Source organism: Anneissia japonica, unplaced genomic scaffold, assembly GCF_011630105.1.
Source record: "Anneissia japonica isolate Jap-2015-1 unplaced genomic scaffold, ASM1163010v1 scaffold1128_len1000024_cov185, whole genome shotgun sequence".
Lineage (NCBI taxonomy): Eukaryota > Metazoa > Echinodermata > Crinoidea > Comatulida > Comatulidae > Anneissia > Anneissia japonica.
The window spans coordinates 797,550-809,416 of record NW_022705247.1 but is presented as its reverse complement, the minus strand read 5'-3'; positions in this window follow the sequence as shown (position 1 = coordinate 809,416).

Sequence of the window (11,867 nt, the reverse complement as noted above, 5' to 3'; positions counted from 1 at the left end):
TTTAGTTCATTGTGATTTGTGTTTGTTTTAGCGGATATTGGCCCTTGATGGCATTTGTAGCAAATAAAGAAATTGAAATTGAAATTGAAATATGTAGGCTCATAACCAGTATGGTAAACAGAATGGGTGTTGTACTGTAACGATGGAATAGTTGAACCCACTTTCCGAGCGAGGCTAACCACCCTCTTCTGTCGCATTAAATAACATCAAAATAGTGATGAAATGAACCATGTTTCAGCTTTATCCCCACCAGAGCTTTCACCTTGATCCCACATCTAGCACCCCTAATCCTCTTGTTCTCATAGAAAATCCCTTTAAGAAATCTTGGTTACGGGCCTAATTTAGTAATACAATGTCTAAGCATATAATTCGAAAATTACATTTACAATTAGGCCAAATCTCAATTTCAAATTATTCATCTTTTTGCCGCTGGCTCAATTTTTTTTTTTCTCTCTCAGCATTGCAGTAATTCTTTTTCATGGAATATTAGGCCAATTATTTATAGTGGCAATTTTCATAATACTCTGCTTCGTCCTGTGTAAATCTGATTCCTTGACAAAAAATATCACTAGCACAACGATTTCATTTGAAAAACCAGATGGTCAAATAAGTCTACAATTTTGGGACATATAAAGTCTGAATGAGAGAATATTTATATACTAGTATGTTTTTTGTGCTTGGCCTTTCAATATTTATTCATTAATATTTGTATTGACAAGAACATAGAAGGTAGCTGCACATACGGTATATATAATAAATAATAATGGTTAAATATCATTACTCTCTTCAACAAAATAATTACATTACCCTTCATTACTTATAAAATATTTATTTATGTTATGTGTATAAATTATAATTACATTTACTTAAGATACTTAAATGCACTATACAATAATTATTTTTATTGCATTATTAAAAATATTGAAACATTTGAAATTTTAAAAGGCTGAATATTAGCTTTATGTTGTGATTATTATTTTTATTATTATGTATCATATAAGACTACCAGTATGCCATTGCCTATATGGCACTAAGATAAATTTATTTCAGCTTATTCATTATTGAATATGAAACTGAAAATACCTTTTCATAGCATATTTCATTCCTATGAAATTTGCTTAATGATGTTTAACGAAGCGATAAATGGGGAGAAATTTAGCGACAGTAACCAGTTCATTCTCACACTTTCATGCTGTAATAAGTAACAAGATGGATGTTCGCTCTTGCAGGTAAAAGGTTACGAGCAAGCTCCAATGCACCTCAAAAAGCATCAAATACTCTGCTTAACAAAATTAAAAATAATCAAATCTACCGTACACAATGCAAGCTTTATATAGTGGACTTAAGCTGGAAATTGGACAACATGTAACCAAAATAGGTTTCAATTCAATATTACGGAAAAGAACCTACATGAATGATTCCAGTGGTGGTGAATAAAAATATATATATTTTAATTTAAACAACCAAAGGAGATTTGCACGAAAAAATGTAGATAAAAAGTCATACGCTGATGTAACTACATGGTATAAAATGTCTACATTACAATCGTATAGAAAATATAATTAGCACGAAACACAGAAATGTACAAAAATTGAAAATGTATCTAAGAAAACCAAATACTGGTACTTGAAGTTTTTGTATTTGCATTTTTTGTTTTCTACAAGGACAACTAAAAATGTTGAGTTAGGATAAGTTATACCATACACAGACATCTAGTCTACACCTATTTTGACCATCTACACATTTTTTCTATAAGAACACATTTTATTAGAACACAGATGCCTAGTTCAGACTAGGTGGATAAACCCGGCTCAACTCACCGGGTTTATCCACCTGCCAGTCTGAACTAGGTGGCTTATCTCAAGCCGGGCTGTGTTCCTATAGTAACTAGGCCTGGTGTGTCATTGTCCATGGAACTTTATAATGGCAGGTATGAATGGGAAAAGCTTGTAATATGCCAAATGACAAAACGATTAATTATAACCCATTAAAATATGTATACATTAAACAATATTTCATCTCATCAAGTAGACGGTTGTCTGGCCAATAGCAGAACGGAAATAAAGCATCATGTATGGTACATAATGGATTTCAGACGTGACAAAGCTCCTGGAATATATTTTATGTGTGAACTTCTGACCTTAGATCAGAAGGAAACACCCAAAGATATGCAGTAACCTCAGCTATTGTCAAAAGGTAGATGAGCTAAGAACAAAAGTCTATACATAATAAAGTCTGGTCTTGAAGTGGAAGAAAAGAATTGTATATAAACATTGTTATACAGTAATACAGTAGGTTAATAATTACAGTGCAAGGTTACCTAAGATTAAGTACCAGTACATTCATGCTGAACAGTCCCCAATGCAGACTTATCATGTCTGCGCTTAATTCACACAGATTCAACAAAGTAAAAAAAATCACGTCGGGCTGTAGGCCTATGGTTATACAATTTCTGAATTCGCCTTAAGATGTTGCCTTCTACCGATCGTAGATCACCATTCCCAGTTCCAAAAGTTGGGAGAAATCACTAAAAGTGACTACATTCAAAGAGTATAAATAGAACAAGAGAGCAAAGCCCCGTTCGTAAAAACGTTACGCCTGTGTAGGACGCCCACTAACGGTTGTATGTTCTTTTTATTACCCAGTGCAGCGCCGCGCAGCACGGTAGAAGTACGCCCGCTATAAACTCAGTAAGCAGAAAACGAAAGTACAGTATCTTGTGGAGAACAGATAACAGACAAACCGACCGTGCGCGGTGGAGTACTGGGTAATAAAACATATACAAGCGTTAGTTGGCGTCCTACACTAGCTGCGTAGGGCGTATCGTTTTTTTACGCTCTCAATGAGCGTTGTTGGCTCTCTTGTTCTATTTATACTCTTTGCTACATTGTATTTTGCTGTGTGTAGTATTACACAAGCCCAGGTACTGTACTAACTTCAAAAGGACTAAGAACATGCAAACATTTGGACGTCCAAGTTTGCAGGAAGATTTTGCTTGATCGTGGAAATACAGAACAATCTCCGAGGTTTCTTATGACAAGTAGAATGAAAATGATTAGGGTTTAGACTCATACAGTAAGCAGTAATGTACTGTAGTATCAGGTCCTAACCAGGTTCATATGAAGGGGGGTTTCCTATATGCCAAGTTTAACTCAAAAGTGCTTCTTCAATAAAAAAAAAAAAAGGTTGTTATAAAATACCACTATAGTTGTAAACTGTTCACAAAATGGGATTTGGCCACACCCTCAAATCCCTCCCTGGTTACGGGCCTGAGTATTACTAATTTAACAAAGCATGCTCTATAGATGGAGAATATTTGGCATGTTGATTAAAACCTTTTAAAACAAGATGTCCTTTTTCTGTTTTGTACAGTACTTTAATACCTTATACACAATGATGCCTTTAATGTTTGTAAACAGCTACGTTGAGTCACAAAGGATTAAAGCGTCTTAAGCTTAGTATTCAACCACAGAATGCTGGACACCCTGCGGAATGTTGGACACCCGGCATAATATCCAGAACAATAGACTAATACTTAGCTGATTATGGGATAAAACGGGTCTATTGGATCACTTGGAATTAAGAGTAGATTGAATTATGATAGAATTAATTTGGGAATTTAGACCAGCTGCTAGCTGTACAGTATCTCGCTGAAAGTCAGTACAAACTCAATGTTACACCATCATTGTTATATTTATGGAATGTGTTTGGAATTATGTTCCATAGGTGTCTGATCGAATGGCCGGGGTAATAATGCAATCTATAGAGATTTTGCAAAAGATTTATAGCATCAACAAGTATTAAACCAACGCCCAGGGACACATTTAAATTATTGAAAAAATGAACAATTGTTTTATGACAGCTTATTTACAAATGATTTACCGTATATTGTTATATTTAATGTGGTTTACTTATTTTCTGTAATTTACTAGACATTATATATCCCTGCCACCAGATATATGGTGGTGGAAAAACAACTGAAATGAAAATTGTGATCTTGAAAATGTTAAGAGGCGAAACTTGTTTTTTTTTCAAAACAAAGACCAATCATCAGTTCTTAGCTTATTACTGTTATGTACAGTAGAGCATACAAAAGCAATCTCTTGGTATCTGTATTCTTCTTAACTCTACTCGAGTTAATCTAAACACTTGTTCAGTCCACTCTCATAAAGAAGAAAACCTTTTCAAGATTTCTCTTTCCTTTTGGCAACAAAAGAAATAGCTATTTAGGCTTTTGCTAATGGGCTTAATTCAGTGGCTTTTGTCAAGTGGCAATCATGAAACGAGATAAAAGCCAACATGTATTTATCCAATATTATCCAAGTTTTTGAGAACGTTACCAGTTTTCTATTTTATTAATTTGATCACATATAGTTAGTAAAATAGAAAAAAGAAAAAAGAAAAGAAAATTATCAACATGAAGCTTAAGAAAAATGCTCAATATAACTGTGAGTGGGCTGTAATTCAGAAATTATTATTACAGTATTTTTTTTTGTTTTAGACAGTTTCATTGGTATCACAAAACAATACTTCAGAGTACAGTAATTAAAATCTGACAGCACCAGACTTGGGCAAACAAGACGAAGCATGAACAAACAATCTGTCTTCGAACTTCACATCAGAAATATAGACCCATACTTCATGACAAATAGACATTTAGTTCAAATGCCAGTCTATTATAGTTCCATACAGGACACAAGATAATTGATGATGACTCGGTTCACTTAAAACATTTAATATAGTAAAAAGAGATGATAAGTAAGCCTGGTAAATGCCTTGTGGCAGTGGTAGGAGCATAACATGGTTGGCATACCAACTTTAGCTTAGAAGTATACACTATGGGAAATTGTTTATTATTCAACTAAACATCAAGATAGGCACAAAGCTTCTTGGAGGTTTTAACTTCTCTCTTAAAACAAGCTTTGATGTACCAAATGTGGCTGTGCCTTTTATAACCAAGTACTGTATGCCGTCTATGAAAACAACAATCTTATAAAAAGATCATTTGTTTCTCATTACATTGATAAACATTTAATATTATTAGAAAGCTATATAATGATTTTGGCATAATAATATAAAAATTTATTTTTATATTTGTTGAATTTCATACATTGTTAATGTTAATATTATCATAATATTGAATTTAAAAAGTTGAATTAAATGAACATTAATAGACTAGATATGACTTAATTAAATTTAAATTATTTCTAATAAATAAAATAAAAACAGTATTTCCTATTATATAGAACTAAAACAGAGAATGGAAAAATATAATAAGTATATTCTATAGATGGTAAAATAATTACAGTACTGTCAAACATGGGTATCTAGCAAATTCAGTGATTTTAAATTGACTGAACCCAAGACCATGGCTAACAAGGACAGCACTTTACTCACTAACCAAAGTAAAACTTCGCACTATATAAAATAAACATATGGCATACTGTAGTATACTAAAAAATAAATAATGAGAACATTTAAATGTAACAACATATAAATTTTTTTGTAATTACGATGCATAATATTTTATATAATTATTATAACATGTGTAAAAAAAAAGATTTCTGTAAAATGTTTATTACTAATGCATGAATTATAAATTCAAAAACTATTTTTCCGGAAAGGGAAAGGAAAAATATAATACTGAATCAGTTTGAACTTTACATGAAAAAGCTAGAGCATTAATTGATGTGAATGTTGCTAGGCACTTAGTAGAATGATGAGTCATTCTTTCTAATTTGCATAATTGATGAAATAATGAAAACTAAAATATGCAATGTGAAATGCAAAAATGAATGGAAAGAAGACAAACGGACTTTAATAAAAGAATTAAGATTTTAAAATGATAAGAAATTATAAACATGATTGTTTGATTAGCAAAAGGTAAATTATTTATAAGCCCTAATATTTATTTCTACATTAAACAATTAATAGTTATTCATCACTACCACCATTGTTGTTTCCATCATAATAAAGATTATTATCAGTATTATATCAGATCACAAAAAATAAGTATCATCAGTATCATATATCTTGTCTTGTTATTCGACTGTTAATGTAAATGCACATACTTGAAAATTAAGAAAATGCTTAGCTGAATACCACATGAATGAATGATTGAATGAATAATTGAATGAAATAATGATTCAATAATCATTAACATAATAATCACCATCAACCATCATTAGGATCACTTCATGATAATCATAATCTTCTTTATCTTCATTGTCAGTACCATTTTAAAAATTCAATATAAACTTCATTATCTTCATGATCATTCTTATCATAATACATTTAATTTCCTTCAATTGTTCAACTGTCATCAGTATTCAAAAAGTTAGGTCAAATTAGCACCAACTTTATCATCAACATCATTATCATCATTAATTATTCTTCCAAGTACCATGCTCCTTCATCAACTATAATATTAATATTGTTACCATTTTGTTAGGGTATGGGAACCAACATGCGAGTCACAGCTTAACCAGTCTCAACTCTTTCAACAACTTCTTTCTCCCTTAAGGGCAACTTTGCGTCAGTAGCTTCCGGTAGGCACATTCTTTCATCTCTCCTATAGGGACTAGTGGACCAGATTCAGATTCAGGACTATTTCTGCATCAACATAAAACAAAATACAACAAATGTGCACAAAGCAGACAAATACAACATTAACAATAGATGATATTAAGGCACCAAGCTAACCCCATACTCTTCTTGATTTCAAACCTTAATAACTTTGCATTCTGTTTTGCCGACTAGGCCTACAGTACCGTATATATTGCCCCACAACTATTAATTAAATCGGAAGAACTATCGAAGCAAACAGCAAAGAAATACTTTATTACTGATGACCCATTGTGTGATTCTATACAACATTTTGACTTTTGCATTACCAAACACAAGGGTAACTTTTTTTAGGTCAAGATGTCCTATATGAGCAGCATCTAGCTGATTATATTATTTTCCATAAATTTCGAATTTGGGAAGGGGGCCAACCCATCCCAAACTCTCCCTCGGCTCACACCTGTGGCCAGCAGATTAAGCTAGGCGCCTTGTACACCTCTTGCCCTGGCCCTTCAAATTTATTCAATGAACAATTTTGGCCCCTATTGCGATATAGTTGAGAACCCTTGTACTAAGTGGAACTACTTTGCCACCGTGGGAAGAAAGGATTGCGTCCTTACCCAAACATGGTGTTCCTGCTGGGTTTCTCTAAATAAGTAATAACAGTATGAAAAAGCAAAGCTGTGTAAACTGAGCCCAGGGTATAGTCAAATACAAAATAGATGTAGCATACAAATCATCAACTCCATTATCAACAGATTACGGTACATTTAAAGGATGGAAAATAAGATGTCTCCATGAAGCAAGGTTAAAGTTTACAAATCCATCATTAGGTGCTTCTATTACGATCAGGTGGCTTATCTTAGGTATGTGGAAACATGGAGGATTATGACATTAGCGCCACTGGAAAGTCTGCCTGGTAGCAGTTTGCAGTGTTTTTTTTAACACCACAGAGAAACATCTTTGAATTCCATCCAAATTTTATGAGACATAATTGAAACAACACACTGAAACATATCTACTTCAAAATTCAGATCGAATTTAGTTTTTGTTCTTTTAAATATTGCATTCACTCATTCACTCACTTTTAATGACGTTTTTAATGTTGTTTTGATGTTGAATTAAATTGTTTAGTTTTTATTCCTTTCAATAATGCATTCAATCACTCTTTTATGACGTTTTTAATGTTGTTTTAATGTTTAAACATGCTTGTGAGAAGATATTGGTATGAATATCAATACCATATAAAACTAAATGCTTTTGAAACGAGCAAACTAAAGCAAATACACTCAGCAAATCTTCTACTTCTGAATAGCGACTGAATTGGAGTTAGTACAGAACTGTATGTCTCTACAGTAGTAACTCTTAAAATAATGCTATGAATATTATTAAATTATTATACTTGTGAAAGGAGGGAAGAGAAAGGAGGTTTAAAGGTATTTACTATTAAACAGTATTAACAATATTAGGTGGTACATAATAAATTTTAAATATCTACCCTTCACAGATACTGTAGAAGGGTGAGGAATTATAAAATGGGGTTAACTAGGGCCTCAAGTCTTAAGAAAGTTGCAGGAGTCTCTGATAAAAATCAGCATGGCCCACACTCCCTAAGCATAAACCGCCCTAAAAATAACCCATCTCCTGCAAATATATAATATTTGCATGTTTACTATTTTATTATCAATTGCCCCACAGAAGTCTGTGCCGATGGGCGTCCCCAAGCACAAGCAGAATAAAGTTAAATGATTTAACCAGATCTTCAGAAATGGACTCCTGTATTAATCTTAACTTTCTTGAATATGAAAATGTTAAGAGCAGCTCTTTGTGTGACTTTATGAATATTAGTATAAATTATGACACAGTGTATAACTACATAAAATTAATTATTAACATTGTTACTCTAAATGACCTCTCATACAGTATTCATCATAGGTTTAAGAAACTCTCAAATCTCAAATAAGCCAAGTAATTTATGTAAGATAAACATTTTATAGAATATGATCATCAATTAATGTAGATAGTAAATCATTTTATTGTGTGCATATCATATATCCGTCAAATGTGATTATATTCTGAAATCTGACAGAACCAAACCGTACAAAACAAGATGTACATTATCTTGATTTTTGTAAAACCAGGATATTCAAAACAAATTTAAAAGATGGACTGGTTTTATTGCAGTACATAAAGAAAATCAAAGGCATTGAGATCAACAATACCCACATTCGCCAGTCTCCATTTATTTTTATCTCATTCAGAGGCAATCTAAGAGATTACTTTTAAAATTGTCCATACCATACTTATTTTATTCTACAAATATTGTGATTTATTGACATTTTTATGGATAATATGTCTTTTATTTATCTTTGATTGTTATGATATACTGCATTTTACAATTGTTTTTTATAACAGCAAAATTTTGCCCAGGCTCAGTGTTTTTATTCTTTTTTTGCTGATTTCAGGCTCAAAATGTTCTTATTTTTACACACTTTTCAAACATTGAAAATTATTTTACAGCAGTATATTACTGTATTGTAAAAAGGGTATTGTATAGTATTACATAGTTTCACCAACTGCACATAAGTTTTATCTATTAAAAAAAATAAAAACCTCACTTGACGTTTTACCTGAGCCTCAATTTGTTCTTATTTTGTACTTAATTTTAAGCAATTTCAGCCTAAGCGTTCTTATAAAATGTGTTCTTAAAAAAAATATATATATTGTAATGAGCACTTCAATGATCAGCTTCATTTGGTGAAATTTTTCCAAGATATGCTAAAGTATGTAATAAATAAATTGAAATGAATGTTGTTTTTTGCAAGATATAAACCCAAGGATCTTCGGCATGGAAGGTGACGGTCCTAGCCCACATGCCACAGCTCCCATTCGACGTCATCAATGCCCTGGCCCTTCAAATTTATTCAATGAACAATTTTGGCCCCTATTGCGATATAGTTGAGAACCCTTGTACTAAGTGGAACTACTTTGCCACCGTGGGAAGAAAGGATTGCGTCCTTACCCAAACATGGTGTTCCTGCTGGGTTTCTCTAAATAAGTAATAACAGTATGAAAAAGCAAAGCTGTGTAAACTGAGCCCAGGGTATAGTCAAATACAAAATAGATGTAGCATACAAATCATCAACTCCATTATCAACAGATTACGGTACATTTAAAGGATGGAAAATAAGATGTCTCCATGAAGCAAGGTTAAAGTTTACAAATCCATCATTAGGTGCTTCTATTACGATCAGGTGGCTTATCTTAGGTATGTGGAAACATGGAGGATTATGACATTAGCGCCACTGGAAAGTCTGCCTGGTAGCAGTTTGCAGTGTTTTTTTTAACACCACAGAGAAACATCTTTGAATTCCATCCAAATTTTATGAGACATAATTGAAACAACACACTGAAACATATCTACTTCAAAATTCAGATCGAATTTAGTTTTTGTTCTTTTAAATATTGTATTCACTCACTTTTAATGACGTTTTTAATGTTGTTTTGATGTTGAATTAAATTGTTTAGTTTTTATTCCTTTCAATAATGCATTCAATCACTCTTTTATGACGTTTTTAATGTTGTTTTAATGTTTAAACATGCTTGTGAGAAGATATTGGTATGAATATCAATACCATATAAAACTAAATGCTTTTGAAACGAGCAAACTAAAGCAAATACACTCAGCAAATCTTCTACTTCTGAATAGCGACTGAATTGGAGTTAGTACAGAACTGTATGTCTCTACAGTAGTAACTCTTAAAATAATGCTATGAATATTATTAAATTATTATACTTGTGAAAGGAGGGAAGAGAAAGGAGGTTTAAAGGTATTTACTATTAAACAGTATTAACAATATTAGGTGGTACATAATAAATTTTAAATATCTACCCTTCACAGATACTGTAGAAGGGTGAGGAATTATAAAATGGGGTTAACTAGGGCCTCAAGTCTTAAGAATGTTGCAGGAGTCTCTGATAAAAATCAGCATGGCCCACACTCCCTAAGCATGAACCACCCTAAAAATAACCCATCTCCTGCAAATTTATAATATTTGCATGTTTACTATTTTATTATCAATTGCCTCACAGAAGTCTGTGCCGATGGGCGTCCCCAAGCACAAGCAGAATAAAGTTAAATGATTTAACCAGATCTTCAGAAATGGACTCCTGTATTAATCGTAACTTTCTTGAATATGAAAATGTTAAGAGCAGCTCTTCGTGTGACTTTATGAATATTAGTATAAATTCTGACACAGAGTATACCTACATAAAATTAATTATTAACATTGTTACTCTAAATGACCTCTCATACAGTATTCATCATAGGTTTAAGAAACACTCAAATCTCAAATGAGCCAAGTAATTTATGTACGATAAACATTTTATAGAATATGATCATCAATTAATGTAGATAATAAATCATTTTATTGTGTGCATATCATATATCTGTCAAATGTGATTATATTCTGAAATCTGACAGAACCAAACCGTACAAAACAAGATGCTCATAATCTCGATTTTTGTAAAACCAGGATATTCAAAACAAATTTAAAAGATGGACTGGTTTTATTGCAGTACATAAAGAAAATCGAAGGCATTGAGATCAACATTACCCACATTCACCAGTCTCCATTAATTTTTATCTCATTCAGAGGCAATCTAAGAGATTACTTTTAAAATTGTCCATACCATACTTATTATATTCTACAAGTATTGTGATTTATTGACATTTTTGTGGATAATATGTCTTTTATTTATCTTTGATTGTTATGATATACTGCATTTTACAATTGTTTTTTATAACAGCAAAATTTTGCCCAGGCTCAGTGTTTTTTTTTTTTTTTTGCTGATTTCAGGCTCAAAATGTTCTTATTTTTACACACTTTTCAAACATTGAAAATTATTTTACAGCAGTATATTACTGTATTGTAAAAAGGGTATTGTATAGCATTACATAGTTTCACCTACTGCACATAAGTTTTATCTATTAAAAAAAATAAAAACCTCACTTGACGTTTTACCTGAGCCTCAATTCGTTCTTATTTTGTACTTAATTTTAAGCAATTTCAGCCTAAGCGTTCTTATAAAAATGTGTTCTTAAAAAAAATATATATATTGTAATGAGCACTTCTATGATCAGCTTCATTTGGTGAAAATTTTCCAAGATATGCTAAAGTATGATATAAATAAATTGAAATGAATGTTGTTTTTTGCAAGATATAAACCCAAGGATCTTCAGCATGGAAGGTGACGGTCCTAGCCCACATGCCACAGCTCCCATTCGACGTCATCAAGTGAAA